The sequence below is a fragment of the Bos grunniens genome, chromosome 1 (genome assembly GCF_055505025.1).
Source record: "Bos grunniens cultivar Pamir isolate PY7600 chromosome 1, Bosgru_T2T1.0, whole genome shotgun sequence".
Taxonomy (NCBI): Eukaryota; Metazoa; Chordata; class Mammalia; order Artiodactyla; family Bovidae; genus Bos; species Bos grunniens.
The window spans coordinates 9,606,170-9,631,203 of NC_141165.1; the positions used below are offsets into that span (position 1 = coordinate 9,606,170).

Consider the following 25,034-nt stretch of genomic DNA (forward strand, 5'->3'; position numbering starts at 1 on the left):
GCATCTCCAGGGGGAAGGGGTGGGACAGCTGATTTTTTGACAGTTCTACCCATATCTAGAGACCACAGGAAGGCTGAAAAGCATTGAGACTCTTCCTGTGTGGAGCAGATGGAGAGATGCCAACATGCAGGCCAAATCGTTAGATGAGTCACAGAACGGCTGAATGGCCTGACTCAACGAGCGCTGGTAACTGGATCTAGGACCACACACGGAGAGGTTTCCGTGGAAGAGACTTTGGGGTTTTAATTGAATTTTGGCTCAGTAGGATGCGGCTCCTAGATCAGCTAATGGGATTTTAGAAGGCAATAATGGAGGTGGAGTATCGAGAAAAGGATGTGATGGTGTGTCCCTGCTTGTTCTTATCTGACCACACCTGGGAGGCTGAATTCAGAGGCATGTCTGGAGGGCACCACCTCGATGTTCAGTTCAGTTCAGTTCAGTTCATTGCTCAGTCGTGTCCGACTCTTTGCAACCCCATGAATCGCAGCACGCCAGGCCTCCCTGTCCATCACCAACTCCTGGAGTTCACTCAGACTCACATCCATCGAGTCAGTGATGCCATCCAGCCATCTCATCCTCTGTCATCCCCTTCTCCTCCTGCCTCCAATCCCTCTGTTAATAGTTATCAATCCCTATTGCATGGATTCTTAAAGGAATAAAGGGGTTACTTATGGTAGAGATGCCATCTGTCCTTAAATATTCCATGAGCTATCGTGGTGCAGGCAGATATGACCTCATCTTTGTGGTCTCAGTAAACAGAACTAGAATCACTAAGAGCCGTGTAGCCGAATTGTTCAGCAATGAGTGGACAGTTTCAGGAGGCAGAGAACTTCCTATTACAGAAAATGTTCAAATACGAACTTCCCTGGTGATCAGTGGAAGGATCCCCCGGCCTTCCAGTGCTGGGGATTCAGGTTCCATCCCTGGTTGAGGAGCGAAGATCCCACATAGCTCATAGCCAAGAAACCAAAACATTTAAAAAAACCCAGAAGCAACAGTGTAACAAATTCAGTAAAGACTTTTTAAAAAAGAAACTGTTTAAGCAAAGTGAAACAGCTTTCTTTCTGCAGCAATTAATGGAATTGATGCACCGGGTTGGGGGTTGAGTATTCTGGCCTACGCAGAAAAGTCTACCCACTAAGGCTTTGGTTCTGTGTTTTCCCTGACACGTTCAGTGAGTACTCAGCGTGGGAGTGATATGCATATCCCACTAGTGACTTCCTCTTGACGCTTTATGTGTTATGTGTGATGCTGACCCAATAAGGTGAATCCTGACAATAAACAAAAAGAGAGAAGAAAAGGTCTCTGTGAAGGGGATCCTTCCATCTATTCAGAGCATCACAACCTTTGTGATGGCTTTAGAACTATCTGAAGATATTACATGATCCCTGGGTTCTTATTAAATTAAATCAGCGTTTCTTACCAGCTTCCCGGATGGTTTCTATTCTCGCTTAGGCATGAGAACCACCACTGGATTTTAACCCAGCCACTGGTTACTGTTTGAAACTTGTTTTTTCTCAGACTTTTTCTTCTCTGACAACTCTAAAGGATAACATTCTCACATGAACCCTTTCAGATGTTGTTGGTCTTGGGACACAAAATAGGCAATAGGTTATATGCAAATCATATGTAATAAGTTGTAACTCCACCCTTGTCCTTGCTCAGGGTCAGTAGACACAGAAATTCATGGAGGACCGATAATGGTTATACATTTACCCATCCACCCATCTGTCCTTCTACACATCCATCCATCCATCCACCATGAATTTATTAAACATCTACTGTTATTTCTGGCTTCCCTGGTGACTCAGTGGTAAAGAACCTGCCTGCCAATGCAGGAGGCAAGGGTTTCATCCCTGGGTTGGGAAGATACTCTAGAGGAGGAAATGGCAACGGACTCCAGTATTCTTGCTTGGGAAATCCCACGGACAGAGGAGCCTGGTGGGCTACAGTCTATGGGGGTCTCAAAGAGTTGGACACAATTTAGCGACTAAACAACAGCAACTATTGTTCGCGGGGTATGCCAGTAGGTGGTGGGGGATGGGTAAGGACAGATTCATGCTAAGGTTAGAGTAACGTTGTTTCCGCCTTCATATCAATTTTGCTTTCACCAAGAGACATGGGGGCTATCAATGAGCCCTTTGAAGGTGTGTGCTTGGTTTTCCCTTCCACTGAGGCAGCATTGCCACCGAGGAATGCTGAAGGTATTGGAAGCACCTCAGAGTGGCTGGTTTTGAGTACACTCTGTGACTCTGGGAATCTGTTAGCTGGGATCTGTGGGATCTCTGAGACTCAGTTTTCTCATTTCTAAAGTGGAATGATAAGAACCGTAATCATATTGGTGTGAAGATCAAATAAGATAATGTAACCAAAGAGTGTTGTACAGTTTAAACCTTCTATGAATAGTTGTGTGTGTGTGTGTGTGTGTGTGTCTGTGTAATATATATCCAAACTTGACTTTCCCTAGAAGCAGATTCTGAGATGAAGATTCAAGTTCAGCAAGTTACTTTCACGGGAAATTAGAGATTAATGCTCCTGGGGGACTTTGGGAAATGATGTTGAACTACAGAATTTTCCTACCTTGGGGTGTATGTAGCCACTAGCTTTCATCAGTCACTGGCTGCTCCCAGTAGCATTAGTCAATTCCAACCTGCAGTGTCTATGAGCAGATCAGGTTCTGGGAGCCCTAGAAAGCCTTCAGGCAGAGAAGTGCAGGTGTTGGAGGTTGGACATTGGGTCAGAGTGCACTGGAAAGGGAAGGGCCACGGGGATACGGATGGGGCATCCGTAGCTTCTGCTAGTGTGTGTGTGTGTGTGTGTGTGTGTGTGTGGTTCCATATGTGAGTTTTAGATGCGGGCTTCACTAGATGCCCTTTAATCACGCAGAGTTGGCTTCAGTGAAGAACATCTGGTCAACACACGGGATGCAGGTAAACCACCAAATGCTTGAGAGTTGGACACACATTCCCTGTTGCTGTTTTGGAACCTGGCATTGAGCCTGCCCTTTCTTGCTGGGGTTTCTGGGGCCCCACGAGGAACAGTTCCCACTTTCCAACTCTGTCTTTGCAGCTGAGCTTTTTTTCCTGAACCACTAGGCTTCCGTAGCTTCTATCAGAAGCATCTCCTCTCCTCTCTCTCTTCTTGCGAGCTTTGTCTTGTGTGAGTTTAGTGAGCACTTCCAGATAGCACTGATGTTGAGACATGTTCATGGACATTCAGATAATCTTCTGATATTAACAATCCGGTGCACAGAGCTTCAAACCAGACATACAGAAAGATCTAACCCTCTCTTCGTGTGTACACACTTGGTATACATCCTAAAATGAACTTTACTCCCAGGCCGTGGGGTTGAGAGCCACTGGGGCCAGTACACGACATTGTTGCTACAGCCACCTACAGTAAGTGGCCTGTACATTGTAAACCCTTGATTCTGCTGGTGAGCTTTTGGTCTCCACAGTCACGTTGTGTGGGGTTAGAAATGAAATGGAATTCTGCCCCATGGATAAAACTCCCTCCAAGCCTCTGGAATTAAATGAAGAAAAGAGTGGGCCTGAGTTATTGTCAGAGCTTAAAGGATTTCCATTGACCCAAAGGCTTGATGGAATTTCAATCCTGGGCTCTGAGTCTGCCTTCCCTAGGGACAGGTTCTGTGTCCATGGTCAGCAGAACAAAGGCCAGCCAGGGCTATTAATATTTCACAAAGGTAAAGGTGGAAAAGGCTTCGTGAGTGATGCATTGCTCCTCCTAGGCGACTCTTGTGAGACTGGGTGTTCCTACATTCAGGAGGTTCCTGTAGCAACTCGGTATCCATCTGGTGCTACATTCTTACATCCTGTTACAGAAATTGGCCTGGTTTGTCTTAGCTCCTCATCTTCCCTGAATAACTGGGGTCCTCTCCCAGTGCTGGTCTTGGCTCACTATGCTCCTCCATCCTCTTCCCTCACAATGAATTCAGGAGCTGCAGCTTTCTCCCACCCCCACTGCCCACCTCCTCTCAGCTAAATCAAGAGATGACAGCAGACCATGAGCCACATGTGGGCAAGGCTCTGACTTGTGATGGTATTTACTGAGCCTACTGTGTGCTCCAGCAGGGAGATGCTGATAGAGGAAGACACAGTCTCTCACACTGGAGGGTAATCGAGTGCCTGGGGAGGTGGGACAATTCATATAAAACACAGACACCAACTCAGAGCACCGTGATGGCCACGTCAGTCTCAGGGTTAAAATATGTGTCTTAGTAAGAGTGATGGCTGTTGGCACCAAGACTCAGGAAAGTTTCAAGAGAGCAAATGGAATTGCTTCTTGAAGGACTGAGTTGAGGGACTCTTTTAGTGATGTCACAGAGGCTGGAGGGTGCTGGGTCCAGCATGAGCTGAGCTTTCCAGGAAGTGCAGTAGGTACTTGATTGTCCTGCATATGCTGAAGAACTTGGAAGTGGCACCACTGGGTCAGACTCTGGACTTGCCAGGTACCAACAGTGGGCTCTGGGCCTCAGTTTGCCCAGCTGTAGAATGGGGGATAGTGAGAGTGGAAACTCTATATATTCCTGGTGTGGGAACTATATCCACAGGACTGAAGGAGTTGGTAATTCTAAAGCACTCATGCCTGGACTGTGATAGAGGTGAGGTCACTGTTACTGGGGCTGTTATTAATCATATAATCTCACAGGAAGAACTTTTCTGTCCAGATAGGAGAACTTCTGTACGGGAAAAAGCGATTTTTAAAAAAAGGATCCCTTAGAATGGATACATGCATATGTATGGCTGTCATTTAAGCCATCCAGTGTATGTCATTCTGGTATGGAACTCCAAAGTGTTAGTTGCTAAATTTTGTCTGACTCTTTGCAACCCCATGGACTGCAGCCTGCGAGGCTCCTCTGTCCATGGAATTTTTCAGGCAAGAATACTGGAGTGGGTAGCCATTCCCTTTTCCAAGTGATCTTCCCCACCCAGGGATCAAACCTGGGTCTCCTGCATTGCAGGCAGATTCTTTGCCAGCTGAGCCACCAGGGAAGTGAAGTGAACTGAAGTTGCTCAGCCATGTCTGACTCTTTGTGACCCTATGGACTGTAGCCCACCAGGCTCCTCCATCCATGGAATTTTCTAGGCAAGAGTACTGGAGTGGGTTTCCATTTCCTTCTCCAGGGGATCTTACCGACCCAGGGATCGAACCCGGGTCTCCCACATTGCAGGCAGATGCTTTACCGTCTGAGCCACCAGGGAATCCCTGCATATATATGACTGCATCCCTTTGCTGTTCACCTAAAACGAACTCTTAATCCGCTATGCTGCTGCTGCTGCTGCTAAGTCACTTCAGCCGTGTCCAACTCTGTGCAACCCCAGAGACGGCAGCCCACCAGGCCCCCCATCCCTGGGATGCTCCAGGCAAGAACACTGGAGTGGGTTGCCATTTCCTTCTCCAATGCATGAAAGTGAAAAGTGAAAGTGAAGTCGCTCAGGAGTGGGGTGCCATTGCTTTCTCCACTATACCCCAATACAAAATAAAAAGTTTAAAAAATATGTGTATATATATATATATATATATATAAATAAATATAATAAAATAATCACATGATTGAGCAGTCAAAAATAAATACATAAAAAAGAATAACTTGGTAGGTGGCAGAAATGGGAGGAGAGTTGGGGCATCCTGACTCTCAACTGAAGGTTCCTCTGTGTCAAGGCTGGGAGGCTGTGATTCTTCATCTTTCTAGGAGAAAACAAAATTTGGTCTAAAAGTATCCGCTGTGTAACCATATTGTTCCCAGAAACCAAGATCAATAATTCTCAACTGTATCAAAATGCCACAAGAAAGTAAATGATTCCACAGCTTCAACCACAGCACTGGAAGTAACCAGCTTCTGCTGAGCACCATGCTGAGGGCTTGGGGAGAGAGAACAGCTGGTATTTTTTTCCCCTGTATTTTGGAAACTTAGAGTGTAGAGAGAAAAGACCAGGCAGACAAGGCCTCCTAAGAAATTACAACAGCAGAACTAGGTAATGATGGCTGTGTTTCAGATTCTGTTCTGTGAGCTTTACATGCATTAACTCATTCAATCTCATTATAACACTTTGAGGTAGGTTACAACATTAAACCCATTTTCCAGATGAAAATACAGAGGCTTACAGAGGCAGTTATTTCGCCAGGTTAACCCAGACACAAAAAGAGCTGGAACAGAACCCAGGCTTCTGCTCAGAGTCTGTGCTCATGTCTAATAATTAAAAAGGAAGAATCACATTTTAACATTTATTAAAATATGCCATTGTAAGAAACTATCTAATTGAAGTGAAATCAAACCTCAATAACATTTCCAGAGGCCATCAAAAATTACTAAATGCAATTTTGTTTTTAATCTTGAAGATGATACATTTATTTATTTAGAATAATTAACTTTAAAAGTTAGTGGTACATATAAGGAAGTATTTGTCACAATTTTTTTTGGGGGGGGGGAGGATATAAACTAAGTTTTAAACATTCTTTTAATTAGAAAAATGAATGAGTAGAGTTCTCCTGGGTTACATTTTCATTCTTCAAGATACTCCCTTTGGCTTGATGTATGAAGTTGGATGTTTCAAAGTTTATACTATTGTAATATAAACAGTCTTTTCTAGTGGTGGTGATATAGAGAATCCCTACCTTCTGGAAGGGTAGATTTAGAAGTTAGTTTTGGGGATTAGGGTGTTTTTCCTCATACAGAGAATGGCAGGATCCCAAGTGGGGTGAGAAGAAACACCCCTGGTATGTTCACTCCCAGTGAAAGTGTATCAGGAGTATTAATAAGTGCTGGGCAAACACCTCCTTCCAGGGGCAGGATGTAGCTTCTCCCCTTCCTGGTGAGGGGCTGGCTGTGGGGGCTGGGGGTGGCTGGCATGGTCACTTATGGGACAGTGGTTGGAGGGAGGGGAGGGAAGGGAAGGGGATTGGGGGCTGCGGAGTAAGGAGCTGGTCATCCCTGGGTCCAGGGTAGTTTGGGCGTCTTTTTAGCCAGCAATCTTCATGATGTATTATTGTCTATCTTCCCTCCACCTTTTGTTCCTTTTTTTTTTTTGGTAGATCTCACTGATGGGCCTGAGTTAATCCTGTACCACCACCACCACCACCATCATCATCATTTCTCTCCCTTGAAGCCCTCTGTGGAACAAGACACATCTCAAAGCTTCTGTCTGTTTCTTCTGCATCTCAGGTAAATGACCTAGAAGTTTTCTGTAACAAGATTGTGTGTGTATGTGCGCGTGCTCAGTTGCTCCGTCATGTCTTCCTGTTTGACTCTTTGCGACCCCATGGACTGTAGCCCACCAGGCTCCTCTGTCCATGGGATTTTCTGAGCAAGAATGCTAGAGTGAATCTTCCCCACCCAGAGCAGCAAACCCAAGTCTGTTGAATCTCCTACATTGGCAAGTAGATTCTTTACCACTGTGTCACCAGGGAAGCTCCGTAACAAGAGTGTACTGGGTTGAATAGTGTTTTGCAAAAATTCATGACCACCTGGAACATTCAAGTGTGACCTTATTTGGAAATGGGGCCTTTGCAGATATAATTAGTCAAGAAGAGGTGATACTGGTGTAGGGTGGTCCCTAAATTCAGTTACTGGGGTCCTTATAAGAAGAGAAGGGCTTCCCTGATGGCTGCTGGTATAGAATCCGCCTGCAATGTGGGAGACCTGGGTTTGATTCCTGGGTTGGGAGGATCCCCTGGAGAAGGGAATGACTACCCACTCCAGTATTCTGGCCTGGAGAACTCCATGAACTATTCCGTGGGGTTGCAAAGAGTAGGACATGACTGAGTGACTTTCACTTTCACTATAAGAAGAGAAGTGGCCTCAACAGAGCCTGAGGGAAAAAAGCTGTGTGAAGACAGAGGCAGAGAATGGAGTGATGCTGCCACAAGCCAAGGAATGTCTGAAGCCACCAGAAGCTGCCAGAAGTGAAGGATCCTTTCCCAGAGCTTTCACAGGGCTGTGGCTGTCCCAGCATCTCAGTTTTGGACTTCCAGCATCCAGAACTACAAGAGAACACATTTCCGTTGTTTAAGCCCCTCCCATTTTTGGTTGTCTGCTACAGAAGCCCTGGAGACAAACACCAAGAGGTTCAGTAGGGGCTTTTCTGTTGGCCTCCCAGCCCATCACCAGCCACCACCCAGCACCTCTGCTCAGTGTTTCTAATTAACCTGGGGAGGGAAGAAGGAAGACATAAGAGTACGAGATAGAACCTCTCACCATGAAGACAAGTGAAACGACCCAGGGAAATACTAAAAGATTGGAAATGCCCCAAACAAAGGGAGACTTGCTTTCCCTGGCTGGACGTTGGCTTAAGAATTGAACTTACTGATTTGCCTCTGAGAGACATGGGAGGGGAGGCAGAGGTTGGATGTGGAGCAGTCTGAGTTTCTTTTTTTTTAATATAATTTTTATTTTCTTTAATGCCAAAAACATTTTGCATTGGGGTATAGCTGATTAACAATGTTGGATAGTTTCAGGTGAACAGTGAAGGGACTTAGCCGTACAGATGCATGGATCCATTCTCCACCAAACCCCGCTCCCATCCAGGCTCAGCTTCAGTTTCTTGTGGGTCAATGGACATCCTAGAAAGGAAGCTGAGCTTGAGCCATCTTGTTGGTACCTGTTAAGTGGGGACTCCATCAGGTACAGGAATTCTAGCAGTAAGAGGTTTTGAGATTTTCCTCTGGTATAAGGAACATGAAGAAGGGGTGAAAAAGGGTCAACCCAGGACCAGGTTCAAAATATCAGGGCAATGCAATAGGAAGGGGTGGAGAAGGGAGTTTACAAAGCCCTCAAAGCTCAGACATGTGCCCCACAAGAAAGCCAGCACTCGGATACTGCCACTCAGAAGAATCATAAGCCAGGTATCCAATAGAGCTACAAGAACCACCCAAGATAGGATGTCATCAGTGGCCATGCAGGTGAGTCGACATGTCAACTTGAGTCTACTCACTTAGGTGAGTCGACATGTCAACTGAGTCAGCTGATGTGTCCACTGAGTCAGCTGAGTGAGTAGTCAACTGACAGCTCTGGCAGGAGTGAGTGGGCCTTGTGGCTGCAGATCCCCCCACCCTTCGGGATTTAGAGTCCCAGCTCAAGTCTTCATAGAGGTAAAGAAGGCAGGGGTTTACATCAAGATTGAGACTGAAGCTCTGGAGCACACCAGGGACTGGAAAGATATGGAGTCTGCCAAGGGTACCGTGAAAGTGTGCTAAAAGGAAGATTCAACAGGGAAAAGTGAAAGGGGCAATGAATGGAAAAGATGAAACCATTTTGTGTTTGTAACCCCATGTTCTGAGACTCCTTAATAAACTGGTGACAGTATTGAGAGCTTTTGCTCTATTTATACATTTACTTGCAGCTTCCCTGGTGGCTCAGATGGCAAAGAAGTTATGAGCCATGCTCTACAGGGCCATCCAAGATGGATGGGCCATGGTGGAGAGTTCTGACAAAACCTGGTCCACTGGAAAAGGGAATGGCAAAAAACTCCAGTATTCTTGCCTTGAGAACTCCATGAACAGTATGAAAAGGTAAAAAGATATGACACTGGAAGTTGAGCTCCCCAGGCCAGTAGGTGTCCAATATACTACTGTAGAAGAGTGGAGAAATAATTCCAGAGGGAAAGAAGAGGATAGGCCAAAGTAGAAATGATGCTCAGTTGTGGATGTGTTTGGTCATGAAAGTAAAGTCTAATGTTGTAAAGAACAATATTGCGTAGGAACCTAGAATGTTAGGTCTACGCATCAAGGTAAATTGGATGTGGTCAAGCAAGAGATGGCAAGAGTGAACACTGACATTTTAGGAAACAGTGAACTAAAGTGGATGGGAATGGGCAAATTTAATTCAGATAACCACAATATCCACTACTGTAGGCAAGAATCCCTTAGAAGGAAGGGAGTAGCCCTCAAAGTCAACAGAAGAATCTGAAATGCAGTACTTGGGTGCAATCTCAATAAAAGCAGAATGATATCGGTTCATTTCCAAGGCAAACCATTCAACATCACAGTAATTCAGGTCTATACCCCAACCACTAATGCCAAAGAAGCTGAAGTTGAATAGTTATATGAAGAACTTTAAGACATTCTGGAACTAACACCAAAAAAACATGTCCTTTTCATCATAGGGGACTGGAATGCAAAAGTAGGAAGTCAAGAGATATTTGGAGTAACAGGCAAGCTTGGCCTTGGAGTACAAAATGAAGCAGAGCAAAGACTAACAGAATTTTGCCAAGAGAACATCCTGGTCATAGCAAACACTCTCTTCCAAGAATGCAAGAAACAACTGTACACGTGGATATCACCAGATGATCCATACTAAAATCAGGTTGATTATATTATTTGCAGTTGAAGATGGAGAAACTCTATACAGTAAAACAAACAAACAAAAACAAAAAACAAGACCTGGAGCTGACTATGACTCAGATCATGAGGTCCTTATTGCAAAATTCAGAATTAATTGAAGAAAGTTGGGAATTGAAGTAAGTAGATCATTCAGGTATGACCTAAATCAAATCCCTTATGATTACACAGAGGAGGTGACAAATAGATTCAGTGGATTAAAGATAGTAGACAGAAGGCCTGAAGAACTAAGGATGGAGGTTTGTCCCATTGTACAGGAGGTGGTGATCAAAACTATCCTCAAGAAAAAGAAATGAAAAGAGGCAAAGGGGTTGTCTAATAAAGTGTTAAAAATAGCTGAGAAAAGAAGAGAAGTAAAAGGCAAAAGAGAAAGGGAAAGATAGACCCAACTGACAGCAAGGAAAGAAAGTGAACAATGAAAGAAATAGATGAAAACAATACAATGGGGAAGACTAGAGATCTCTTCAAGAAACGTGGAGACACCAAAGGAATATTTCATGCAAAGATGGACACAATAAAGGACAGAAGCAGCGAGGTCCTAGTAGAAGCAGAAAATATTAAGAAGAGATGCCAAGAGTACCAAGAAGAACTATACAAAAAAGATCTAATGACCTGGATAACCATGATGGTGTGGTCACTGACCTAGAGCCAGACATCCTGGAGTATGAAGTTAAGTGGGCCTTAGGAAGCATTACTAATACAAAGCTAATTACTTTGTATTAATTACTTTTACAAAGCTAATGTAGGTGATGAAATTCCAGCTGAGCAGTTTCAAATCCTAAAAGATGATGCTGTTCAAGTGCTGCACTCAACATGCCTGCATATATGGAAAACTGAGCAGTGGCAGTGGCCACAGGACTGGAAACGGTCAGTATTCATTCCAATTCCGAAGAGGGGAAATGCCAAAGAATTTTCAAACTACCATAATAGCACTCGTTTCACATGCTAGCGAAGTAATGCTGAAATAAACTTGGACTTGTTTCTCTATCTGCCTTGCAGATGTCAGACTAGATCAGTGAGTGCCAGTTGAGGAATGCAGGAATGGGTCCAAGAATCAATTGAGAATAATGACATAAAATAGTTCCCTGACAGTTCAAAAGGGACCCTCCAACCCTCTATGGACATTTTGTGTTGGAAGTCAGTTTCACAGTTCTAGTGTGAAGGCAGGGAAGGCAGGAGACTGACCCTACCATTCCATGGGGATGTGGGGTTTGGTGGGCTGAGGTTCCTTTAAGTCAGGTGAATGTCAGTTAGAGATGAGAAGTGAGGGTCAGAGTTGAGGTAGGAGCTCCAAGAGGGGAAAGGGAAGGGGTTCTAAGCAGTGACTGCCAGTGGGGCAAGAATGGGGAGATTCTGTGTTTTGCTGTCTATGTAGAATACACCAGGGCAAATGTGTTTTAAGTCTAATAAAGTGAAAGTGAAGTTGCTCAGTTGTGTCCAACTCTTTGCGACCCCTTGGATTGTAGCCCTCCAGGCTCCTCCATCCATGGGATTTTCCCGGCAAGAATACTGGAGTTGGTTGCCATTTCCTTCTCCAGGAGATCTTCCCGACCCAGGGATTGAACCTGGGTCTCCTGCACTGTAGGCACATGCTTTACCATCTGACCTATTATATAGTATAGGGCTTATGTAGGGCTTCCCTGGTAGCTCAGCTGATAAAGAATCCACCTGCAATGCAAGAGACCCCGGTTTGATTCCTGGGTCAGAAAGATCCACTGGAGAAGGGAAAGGTTACCCACCCCTGTATGCTGACCTGGAGAATTCCATGGACCCTATAGTCCAAGGGGTCACAAAGAGCTGGACATGACTGAGCAACTTTCACATTATGTAAAAGTGTATATTTTAAGGAATGTTTTTAGCTTGTTTATATACTTCCTTTACAATGTTTAATATGGAAACAACCTGTATGTCCACTGATGAACGAATGGACAGAGACATGGTCCATATACATGATGGAACACTGCTCAGTCATAAAATAGAATGAAACAGTCACTTACAGTCACATTAATGGACCTAGCGATGATCATACTAAGTGAAGTAAGTCAGACAAAGAAAGATGAATATATGATATCACTGATAAGTGGAATCTAAAAAAATGATACAAATGGACTTATAAAATAGAAAGAGCCTCGCACACAGAGATCAAACTTATGGTTACCAAAGGAGAAGCAGAAGAGGGATAAATTAGGAGTTTCAAATTAAGAGACATATCACTCTATATAAAATAAATTAATAGCAAGGGCTTACTGTATAGCACAAGAAATTATATTCAAAGCCTTGTAATAATCTATAATGGAAAATAATCTGAAAAATAATATGTATGTATAACTATATATATAACTATATATATATATAGCTGAATCACTTTGCTGTACACCTGAAACAAACACAGCATTGTAAATCAACTGTACTTCAATAAAAATGTTGCTACTGAAGTTGTTTTCAAGGAAAAAAAAAGCTTAATAATTGTGTTTTGGAGAGGAGTATATATTTTTGGATGCTTAAGAGAAATGTAGTAGTAGTCATATATGGATGTGAGAGTTGGACCATAAAGAAAGCTGAGCACCAAAGAATTAATGCTTTTGAACTATGGTGTTGGAGAAGACTCTTGAGTGTCCCTTGGACTGCAAGGAGATCCAACCAGTCCATCCTAAAGGAAATCAGTCCTGAATATTCATTGGAAGGACTGATGTTGAAGCTGAAACTCCAATACTTTGGCCATTTGATGCGAAGAACTGACTCATTTGAAAAGACCCTGATGCTGGGAAAGATTGACGGCAGGAGGAGAAGGGGAGACAGAGGATGAGATGGTTGGATGGCATCACTGACTCAATGGGCATGAGTTTGAGTAGACTGCAGGAGTTGGTGATGGACAGGGAGGCCTGGTGTGCTGTGGTTCATGGGGTTGCAAAGAGTTGGACGTGACTAAGCGACTGAACTAATAACCTAAGAGAAATGCAGCTCTGAGTTAGAAATTGAGAAATAAGTATCCAATTGGATGCATATCTTGAGGTCTTTGCATCTTTAGATGAACCTGGGTTTTACCTCTTTAATTAAAAAATTAGTTATTTTTTACTGTGCTGGGTCTTTGTTGTGCTGCAGGCTTTTCTCTAGCTGCTGTGAGTGGGGGCTACTCTCTGGTTGCAGCGCATGGGCTTTCCTTGAGGTGGTGTCTCTTGTTACGGAGCATGTGCTATGGAGCACAGGATTGATAGCTGTGATGCACAGGCTTAGGTGCTTCAAAGCAAATGGGAACTTCCCACATCAGGGATGGAACCATCTCCTGCATTGGCAGGTGGATTCTTTACCACTGAGCCAACTGGGAAGCCCAAACTTGAGTTTTAGACAGCACATTGTCAACCCCAAGACTTGAGTCATCCTGAGAAACTTTATTTCAGCAGTGTGGCTCTCTATTTTCTGAGAGAATTTAAGAAGAAAGAACTTCAGTAGTAGCCAGGTATTGGGATGAGCTTTAAGCTTACGAGAGTCTTGGGGAACAGTGGGATACCTTCAATGACACATCAAGCTAATGATAAACTGCTGATTTGAAAAAAACAATTCTACTGGATTTTTCTCAGATTTACATATAGCCAGTGAGGTTTTTGTTGTTGTTTCGAAGATGTGAAAGAATCGTAATGTGTAGTTAATGGAAACAACGTGTGTTTGCACACTAGCATACTTATTAGTAAGAAACATGCATACTTCATTTGGAAGAGTAAGTTAATTGGTTAGTCAACATAAGGCATTTAGCAATTCTGGGGTGGTAAAAATAAGAAAGCTGATTTGAAGGACTCCATCTACCAAAAAAAAAAAAAAAGAAAGAAAGAATGTTGTGAAGCTGCAATTACTTTGTGACCAGAAGAATAAAATCATGCCTTTTCAAAATATGCCGAGTATCCAATCTGCAACTGATCCTGAATTTCGAATCTATAAGGTTTAATATCTCACCGGCAATCATAGGTTAGAATCAATGCTGTCATGGCTCATCGGGAGAATAAAAGCTTATGAAACAAGGAATTGAAGGCAATCATCCAAGTATAAAATTAAAAAAAAAAAAAAACATTTTGTAAGGTTTTTTTGAAAGGAGAAGATATGGAGACTCGACTTATCCCCCAGTGGTCTTTTTCTTCCAGTTTCAAAGTACGGTGCTGGTAGCTCAGGAAAATGGTCCCCAAAGACTTAGTGAGAGAAGGAAAAAAGACATCACCAGCCCGCTGGGTGTTTGAGAATGAGTCAGGTTGAGACATCATTCGTAGACGTCCTTGCCTCATTATACTTTCACACTGGGAACTCTGATGTTTATTTTGATAAACTATGGAGCCTAGATCAGTTAGCTCTTACTATAACAAAGCACTCCAAATTTTGTTATAGTTCAGTCACTAAGTCGTGTCTGACTCTTTGAAGCTCATGGACTGCAGCATGCAGGTTTCCCTGTCCTTCACTGTCTCCCAGAGTTTGCTTACACTCATGTGCATTGAGTCAGTGATGTCACCCAACCATCTCATCCCCTTCTCCTCCTGCCCTCAATCTTTCCCAGCATCAGGGTCTTTTCAAATGAGTCAGTTCTTCACATCAGGTGGCCAAAGTATTGGAGTTTCAGCTTCAGCATCAGTTCTTCCAATGAATATTCAAGACTGATCTCCTTTAGGATGGACTGGTTGGATCTCCTTGCAGTCCAAGGGACTCTCAAGAGTCTTCTCCAACACCATAGCTCAAAAGCATCAATTCTTTGGTGCTCAGCCTTCTTTGTGATCCAACTCTCACATCCATACATGACTACTGGAAAAACCATAGTTTTGACTATACGGACCTTTGTCAGCAAAGTGATGTGAAATATGCTCTCTAGGTTTGTCATAGCTTGTCTTCCATGGAGCAAAGGTAGGCAAAAACAATAGCCGTCTGCTTTGCTCACATGTGTGTGGGTTGGCAGTATGCACTGGGCCCTGTTGGGCAGTTTTTCTTGTCTTGTTCAGGTTCATCACCCATCATTTTCCGGGTTGGCTGGGGCCTGGCTAGTCTAAAAAGACAACAGAAGGGATGGCAAGTCTCTGTGCCATGTGGTCTCATTCTCCAGCCGTCTAGCCTGGGCTTAGTCTTTGCAGGAGTCCAAGGGGTTGAAGTACCCAAGGCATTTTGGTGCCAGGGCCCCTGACTGACAGACTGTCTTTTCTACTTCATTCTTTTGGTTGAAGTAAGTTCTAACAAAGACCCAGAATCAAGGTCTGGGGAGGAGATCTTTCTTGATGGGAAAAGCCACAAAGTCACATTGCAAAGGTGTGAGTATATGGAGAACTGAGGATTATGGCCATTGGCAGCCTATCACAGAGCTACTCTCAGGGTTACTCAGTACTCCAAAGGGCACCAGATTTATGGCATTTACTCACTGATGGAAACACCACTTCCCCCAAGAGGCGCCAGGTTCGGAGAGAGGAAATACCCGGGATTAGCAGTATGTCCTGATTATCTTCTATGCAGTTTTCAGACCACTTTACAGCAGGAGAAAATAACAAAATCCACAGTCTTCCCTCGACATCTCCAGGGGCAGGTCTTAAGGAGAGGGAAATAAATAGAACAAGGATCTTCGCTGTGGAAAGAAACATCAGGGTGATTAATTTTTAAATGGTCGGTTCTCAGGGGAGGGGGCACCTTGCATTATGAGGGAGAGGCTCCAGTGAGCTCGGAGTACAAAGTGGAGTTCAAACCGCTGGAAATAAAAGGTTCTGTCTAAGCAGCTGGTAATGTCCAGGAATTCCCATGTGTAAACACATGGCTGGGGGGATAACGTTACTTAACCACAGGCTGGGGGCCCATGTGAGGGCCAAGACCTGTAAATCCCAGCAGAATCAGTCACCACCGCTGGGTGGATTAATGACCGCAGGGGTGCGAGGTTTCCAGAACTGTCAAGACGGGAACTCCAGCCTGGGGCTGCCTGGCCTTACCCTGCTGTGCTAGGCACTTGCTCATGCATAAAAGTAGTCACCATCTTTTAGTTAGTTAGTGATCACTAAACAGTCCTTAGAGGTGACTGTTGCTGTTCAGTTGCTTAGTCACGTCCAACTCTTTGCAACCCATGGGCTGTAGCCCACCAGGCTTCTCTGTCCATGGGATTCTCCAGGGGAGCATACTGGAGCGGGTAGCCATGCCCTCCTCGAGGGGCTCTTCCTGACCCAGGGATTGAACCCGTGTCTCCTGCATTGGCAGGCGGATTCTTCATCACTGAGCCACCTGGGAAGCTTCAGAGGTGACTACGTCGTGCCTAAATTGTCCCTTTGCTACACTCATATGACAGAAAGCCATAGGTCTGTGCAAGAGCAGGGAGGAAAACAAGGGCACTTATAAAGGCTGCCCCCGGGGCCAACCTGGCGCCTTCCTAACTTCCCCTGCCCACTGCCCTGCAATGAACTGTCAGTCTTTGTCCCATCATTCCTCTCCTGGCTCCAGGTGTCTAAAATGACTCTTGTGCGGTCTGCATGACAGACAGACCTTGGTATGGCCTGGTGTTCATGCCTGGTCTAATCCCTTCTCCCTGAGTGTGGGTGGGACCTCTAACTTGCTTCTGAACCACAGAGCATGGCAGAGGTGATGAAGTGATACCCTGTGCCCGGGAGCCGTCTGATGTGAAAGTGAGCGGGGCTGGGGCACAGAAGGGTGGAGGCGAGTCCCTCATGGCCGTGAGGGTGACAGGGAAGCAGAGAAGCCAAGGAGTTCAGAAGCTGCCAAGTGGCCAGGTGTGGGCAGAGAACAAAACCCAGGTAAAGTAACAGCATAGATGGGCATGTTCATGCCCAGTTGTGCGAGTCGTGAGAGAAGTCGCACCGGCCTTTTTGTCCCCAGGATCCTCCAGGAAAGAATACTGGAGTGGGTGACAGCATGGACAAGAAGCTTCAAAAGGCAAAACCTGGAGGCAGATGCAGACACTTAGGGGTGTCGGTAGAGCTGCAGTGGAGCTGCCTGCGGTTGGGGCTGGAATTGCGGCTCTCACAGAAGTCAAATGCTACCTGTCCCTGCAGCTGTCTCTGATGGTCCAAACCCAGCTTAAAGTTACGGGTGATCTTCTCCTTATTCTTCAGTTAAGTTCAGTTCAGTTGCTCAGTCGTGTCCGACTCTTTGCCACCCCATGGACTGCAGCACACCAAGCTCCCCTGTGTATCGCCAGCTCCTGGAACTTGCTCAAACTCATATCCATCGAGTTGGTGATGCCATCCAACCATCTCATCCTCTGTCATCCCCTTCTCCTCCCACCTTCAATCTTTCCCAGCAGCAGGGTCTTTTCCAAATGAGTCAGTTCTTCGCACGCATCAGGTGGTAAAGTATTGGAGTTTCCAATACTTTGTATTTTCAAAGTATTGGAGTTTCCAATATTCCTTCCAATGAATATTCTTCCTTCCAGTGAATCAGTCTTTCCAATGAATATCCTTCAGCATCTTTGTTTTTTCTCCTGAGCCTCGATTGCAATCTCTTTCATTTTGTCTTTTATTTAAAGCCAATTACATACACACTTCGGAGAAGGCGATGGCACCCCACTCCAGTACTCTTGCCCGGAAAATCCCATGGACGGAGGGGCCTGGTGGGCTGCAGTCCATGGGGTCACTAGGAGTTGGACACAACTGAGTGACTTCACTTTATTTTTTCACTTTCATGCATTGGAGAAGGAAATGGCAACCCACTCCAGTGTTCTTGCCTGGAGAATCCCAGGGACGGCAGAGCCTGGTGGGCTGCCGTCTATGGGGTCCCACAGAGTCGGACACGACTGAAGCGACTTAGCAGCAGCAGCAGCACATACACACTTATATGTCTTTAGATTCCACATTCCTTCAGGGAAAGCAGGATGTCATGATAATTTTTAGTTTTCCATCATATTTTCCCTATGTATACAAAGTACCTTGAAGTAATACTTGGCTAGTACTTGTGTGTTAGATTTAATCAACAGGCTTTATGGTAATTCTCCTGTCCACATATCTACATACATCAAACATCTGTCTTGTAGAATCACGCAGGGCAATTCTCACTTCAGAAAAAAATAGTCCCCTCAAAAGCCCAGCATGTAAACTCAATACTGGAAACTCAGACTTGAGAACTCAGTCCCTCACGGGGCAACATCTGTGTTTAGGTTGTCCTGAAACTCTGTCTCTCTCTCTGGTCATCTGTAATTCCCTCCACCTTTAGGGAGCAGTGAAAATTGTGTTTTCTCATTCTTTCTCTGCTGTTGCTGCTGCTGCTAAGTCGCTTCAGTTGTCTCCGGCTCTGTGTGACCCCATAGATGGCAGCCCATCAGGCTCCCCTGCCCCCGGGATTCCCCAGGCAAGAACACTGGAGTGGGTTGCCATTTCCTTCTCCAATGCATGAAAGAGAAAAGTGAAAGTGAAGTCACTCAGTCGTGTCCGACTCTTAGCGACACCATGGACCACAGCCCACCAGGCTCCTCCATCCATGGGATTTTCCAGGCAAGAGTACTGGAGTGGGATGCCATTGCCTTCTCCACTGTTAGCGACCCAGATATTAGCAGGTTGCCATCTTGCTTCTCCTTGGGTAGATATCACCAGCCTCGTCTGCCATCCCTCGCCTAGTATGGTAGCCACAGCTCTCACTTGCATTGTTCTTCTTCTATGGATTTTCTCTTGAAAAGAGAAAGTGAAGTTGCTCAGCCGTGTCCGACTCTTTGAGACCCCATGGACTGTAGCCCACCAGGCTCCTCTGTCCATGGGATTTTCCAGGCAAGAATACTGGAGTGTCTTGCCATTTCCTTCTTCAGGAGATCTTCCCGACCCAGGGATTGAACCCAGTGTCCTGCATTGCAGGCAGACGCTTTACTGTCTGAGCCACCAGAGAAGTCAATTTTCTCTTACTTGGCCTTTAAATACAGTGCCTGATTGAACCTGGTTCTCCACCAGCCCACCAGCTAGCAAGATCACGGCTACTTTTAGAGGGGGCCTGGAAATCTGTGATGATATCCAAGACCCCTTAGATTTTGCTATTGACTACCACAGTTACAGGAGTATATTGGGCCTGGAACTCTGTCTTCTCTCCTTGAACTGCTCCTAAGCCAACATTCTCTATTATGCTATTATTGATTTGGGAATTAATTAAAGGATGGTGCACTCATTTCTATTACTTTTCCTCTTTAAGGTGTTGGGCGCCATTGGACTAGCAGGAGGCGAACGTTTTGGATCACGATTCTTTTGTTTAATGTTACTGACCCCGTATTTATGTCCTTCCGTGTTCTAACAAGCCTGCCTCCTACAACACCACTCAAGACACTGATAAGCTGGTTAAACAGAACAGAGCAAAACGCAGAGCCCCAGGGCACACAGCTCCCTCCTCCCAGGCTGACATCACTCTATTAATCAACGCTTTGGACACGCTTGTTCAACCAGTTACAAATTCACTTAACCGTCCCCTGGTCCCATCCCCATTTCTCCTTCTTGTCCACAAGAATATCCTGAGCGACTCTGTCAAGTGCCTTGCTGAAATCCAGATCCGCTGATCAACCAGCCTAATAACCCTATCAGGAGAGGAAACGAGATTAGATTGGGATGGCTTGTCTAGGAGTCGGCAGCCTCTTGGCAGTCCCTGTTTTCTCGTCCCCAGGCGCACAGATCAACCCGTCATGATTCGTCCTTGTGCTCTGCCAAGGATCAATATCAAGCCCACTGGTCTGTATTTCACAGAATAACCCTGCCTCTCCCCCCGCTTCCTCCCTGTCTCCAAGTCCTCCCTCCACCCCTTCTGAAAACCGAACCCTTTGCCGCCTCAACTCTTCAGAACCTTTGCATTCCTTCCTGTTTTCTCGAACAATCCTGGAGTCTTCTGTCACTTTCATGGCTCCTGGTAATTCCTGGGGATGTCTCTGACCATCCCCCAGCCTCGGTTAGCATGTGTGCTGGGTCCTTACACAAGACCCAACCTATATTGGAAAACCGATAATTGAATAAACTACAAAAAAAAGCACATAAATAACAATTTTTACTATAGTTACATTAAGACTCCCACAGATATACACGGAGCACTTTTCTCTCAAGCCAAAAAAAAAAAACAATTTTTTTTTTTGAATTTTACTGTGTGCTGTCATAATTTTGGAAAGGTGTTCTTCAGAGAATCTAAAAGACTTTGGCTGAATTACTATTCTAAATCAGTTTGCTCTATAATCAGATTTAATAAGAACTTAAAGTTTTGCTACACTCCAGTTGCTTAGATCTGTTTAAGGAAATTTACGATCTTTGACATAGCTTTCACAAGCACTTTTTTCTGGCTGAGGTGGGTAAATTGAATGATTGTGTTTTGGATCAAATTGTATGGTATTTGAAACTTAAAAAAAAAATCAGCTGAGAGAGAGGGTGAAGGAGATCTATTGGAAAAAACTTCTTAATGGAAGGAGAATTTGTATGATGTGTTAATTATGATGTTTCTAATGTTAATTGGCAAATAGCCCAGAAGTAGTAATGATGTTTCTTATCTTAATCAACTGACAATATTCCTCATTCTTGCTACTCAGAGTATGAGCTTTACTCTTCTAGAAGTAAAATAAGTTTTAGGTTGACAGGGACCTTAACATTCAGCCTAGGTGAACAGGGTTATTTATAGAAGGGGAAACTGAGGCACCTAGAGCCTAGATGACTTGCTCAAGGGGACCTCTGAAGACTGGCTGGGCTGGATCTCTCAGCCAGAGTCTCCTGACTCCAGGCCTGTGTCATCGGTAATGATCTGTAACTGCATTGACAGATTGGGGATCTTTGGGGGTGACTTGTCCTTTGGGGGTAGGTCCTTTGCTTCTAATTTCATTGAATGTATGTGCATGCTAAGTCTTTGTGACCCCCCCCCGCCGCGGGCTGTAGCCCGTCAGACTCCTCTGTCCATGGGTTTCTCCAGGCAAGAATCCTGGAGTGGGTTGCCGTGCTCTCCTCCAGGGAAGCTTCACAACCTAGGGATCAAACTCGCATCTCTTACATCTCCTGCATTGGCAGACAGGTTCTTTACCACTGGGGCCACCTGGAAAGCCCCAATTCCATTGCATGGTGACCTGGAAAAACAATCCTGTGGGTGGTTGTCAACCAGGCTCTTTCTTGCTGTTTAACTTAGTCCTGGGAACCATGAAGGATTCATCTGTGTGCGGTCTGGTACAGGGCAAGGCGGATGCTGAGATGACAACCTGCCTCTCTGTGATGCTCAAATATTAGAGCTGATTGATGGAAGGCCACCCATAAAATGTCACATCTTATGGATGTGGATGGGCCACGGGGCCAGTGATAAAGTGAGACCAGTGGGCTCTGACATCCACGCAGTCTGGCCATAGTATTGACAGTGGGAGATAGTATTGATCGAGCTGCCAAGATGATCCTATTATGCAATTAGAATATTAGATTTGCATTTTTAATTCCTTTAAAAGAAATTGGCCTGAGGCAATTACGGCGGGAAAATATTAAGATGGATCCAGCTGCTTTGAAAAGAACTCGGGAGAAGCTTTTAGGGAGATGCAGTCATCATTAGAGAAAAGTTTTACTTATAAAAACGGACAACAAGGAAGTAATGCAAACACAAAGATAGGCAAGTTGGAAGGGCTTATGGAAACGAGGTTTTCCCCAGTGGAGAAGAATGAAATCGCCCAACCCTAGAACACAGTTCAGACCAGCCAGGTTGGTTACATGCAGTGTGAATACACACGTGTGCTCACGCACACAAACACAAAACACACCACACTTTGGGTGGATTTCACTTTGTCTGCACAGCGTTGGGTTCCCTTCCTCATGCTGCAGACACGTTTCCTACACAGCAAATCCAAGCCCCCAACCCCCACCAGCCATGGTCTTGCATTTTGCAGCTTCCATTACCTGTGGTCACCCAGGGTTCAAAAATATTAAATGGAAAATTCTAGATATAAGGATTTCCCTCATGGCTCAGCTGCTAAAGAATCCACCTGCCATGCGGGAGACCTGGGTTTGATCCCTGGGTTGGGAAGATCCCCTGGCAAAGGGAAAGGCTACCCACTCCAGTATTCTGGCCTGGAGAATTCCATGGACTGTACAGTCTGTGGGGTCACAAAGAGTGGGACATGACTGAGCGACTTTTTCACTTCCAGAAATAAACAGCTCATTAAGGTTTAAGTTGTTCTGAGTAACATGAAGAGATCTCACGCCATCTGCACCATCCCATGCTCAGATTCATGTCTTCTGGGACGTGAATCATCCCTCTGTCCAGAGCACCCTGCTCCTTAGTCACTTAGTAGCCATCTTGGTTATCAGATCACTGTTGTGGTAGCACAGGGTTTGTGTTCAAGGGACCCTTATTTTGCTCAATAATGGCCTCAAAGTTCAAAGAGAGTGATGCTCTCAAGTCAGCTGCACCAAAGATAAGCCTTAAAGTACTTTGTTTAAGTGAAAAGGTGAATGCTCTCAACTTAAGGAAAGAAAAGAAATCACATGCTGGTGTTGCTCAGATCTATGGTAAGCAGGACTCTTTTATCTGTGAAATGGTGAAGAAGGAAAAAGAACTTGTTTTGATTTTGCTGTAACACTTCAAAGTGCAAAAACTATGGCCACAGTGCACAGTTAACACTTAGGATGTAAAAGGCATTAAGTTTGTACAATAAGATGTTTTGAGAGAAAGAGAGAGACAGCATTCACGTAACTTTTATTATAGTTTATTGTTGCAATTGTTCTATTTATTATCAGTTACTTTGCCAACAAAGGTCCATCTGATCAAAATCATGGTTTTTCCAGTAGTCATGTATGGGTGTGAGAGTTGGACCATAAAGAAAGCTGAGTGCCGAAGAATTGATGCTTTTGAACTGTGGTGTGGAGAAGACTCTTGAGAGTCCCTTGGACTGCAAGGAGATCCAACCAGTACATCTTAAAGGAAATCAGTCTTGAATATTCATTGGTAGGACTGATGCTGAAGCTGGAACTCCAATACTTTGGCCTCCTGATGTGAAGAACTGACTCACTGGAAAAGACCCCGATGCTGGGAAAGATTGAAGGAGAGAGGAGAAGGGGACGACAGAAAATGAGATGGTTGGATGGCATCACCAACTCAATGGACATGAGTTTGAGTAAGCCTGGGAGTTGGTGATGGACAGGAAGGCCTGGAATGCTGCAGTCCATGGGGTTGCTGAGTAGGACACAACTGAGCAACTGAACGGAAATGATGTTAATTTCTTACCAAGCCTAATTTATAAATTAAACTTATTGATATCTATGTATGTAGAGAGAAAAAGAGTATAAATAGGGTTCAGTCCGTATCCATGGTTTCAGGCATCCACTGGGGGTCTTGGAACGTATACTCTGTGGATAAGGAAGAGCTACTTGTATCAGCTCAGCCCAGTTACTGGTTTCTCTTTGAGAAACTTAACTTCCCACCAGGGGTCTTATAGCAGCTTGGCTGCACAGGCAAGGGAAGTGAGTCTGCCTTCCTCTGAAGTGATAATGCTTTTGAAATTGTAGACTCCATTTACAATGGCTTAGGGAGAAATTTTAAAATCTGAGGTACTGACAGATACTTTGAAAACATGAAAGTGCCTCCTTTTGGAGGGTGGTTGGCATTTTCTCCATCCAGGCTGTCTGGGTTGGATCTGTTCCCAAGTCTTTGGGAGAATTTCTGGGTAAGCTGAAAGGAGGTCATCAGATAAGAAACTGCAACCACAGCGAAATTATTATACAAGCCAGACCATGTTTGTGTGCTTAGGGTAGAGGTCAGTAAACCTTTTCTGTAAAGGACCAGAGAGTAAATACAGTAGGCTTTGTGAGGCCATCTATAGTCAGTCTCCAATCCATTCACTCACTATACAGAATCTGGCCATGAGTTGGGTTTGGCATGTGCGTCATAGTTAGCTGACCCCTGGTTCAATGGAGAGCACAAGAAAAACCAAACTTTTCTCTAGGGGTTACTGGTTGAATGCCTTCTGCATGGCAGGTGGATATTGCAGATTTCAAGGGGAAAAGACTTGTCTTCTGTCCTCTGGAGCTTCTTAACATAGTGGGCAGACAAGCAAGAAATTACAATAAAACTGGATACTTGGAATGATGAAGGGAAGGACATGATTGAGGGGCTCAATAATATCAATATCATCACCTCCTCCATCACCAGCATAAAGAACACAGCTAGGCTTCAAAGCTAGTCAGTCAGTCAGTTCAGTCGCTCAGTCGTGTCTGACTCTTTGCGACTCCATGGACTGCAGCATGCCAGGCTTCCCTGTCCATCACTAACTCCTGGACCTTACTCAAACTCATGTCCATCTAGTCGGTGATGCCTTCCAATCATCTCATTCTCTATTGTCCCCTTCTCCTCCAGCCTTCAATCTTTCCCAGCATCAGGGTCTTTTCCAATGACTCAGTTCTTTGCATCAGGTGGCCAAAGTATTGAAGTTTCGGCTTCAGCACCAATCCTTCCAATGAGTATTCAGGACTGATTTCCTCTAGGACTGACTGGTTAGATCTCCTTGCAGTCCAAGGGACTCTCAAGAGTCTTCTCCAACACCACAATTCAAAAGCATCAATTCTTCGGCGCTCAGCTTTCTTTATGGCCCAAATCTCATATCCATACATGACTACTGGAAAAACCATAGCTTTGACTAGATGGACCTTTCTTAGCAAAGTAATGTCTCTATTTTTTATATGCTGTCTATGTTGGTCATAGCTTTTCTTCCAAGGAGCAAGCGTCTTTTAATTTCATGGCTGCAGTCACCATCT

The 25,034-nt window shown here is 44.7% G+C and overlaps 1 long non-coding RNA gene across 3 annotated transcripts in view; it reads left to right on the top strand.

Annotated features, from left to right (window-relative positions):
- The window catches only part of LOC147378939 (uncharacterized), a 309,440-nt gene that overhangs the window by 270,126 nt on the left and 14,280 nt on the right, over window positions 1–25,034 (top strand). For all 3 annotated transcript variants that reach the window (XR_015169806.1, XR_015169867.1, XR_015169852.1), the window contains one exon: window positions 7,054–7,183. This is a non-coding gene — a long non-coding RNA (uncharacterized LOC147378939). The remainder of the gene's footprint in view (window positions 1–7,053; window positions 7,184–25,034) is intronic.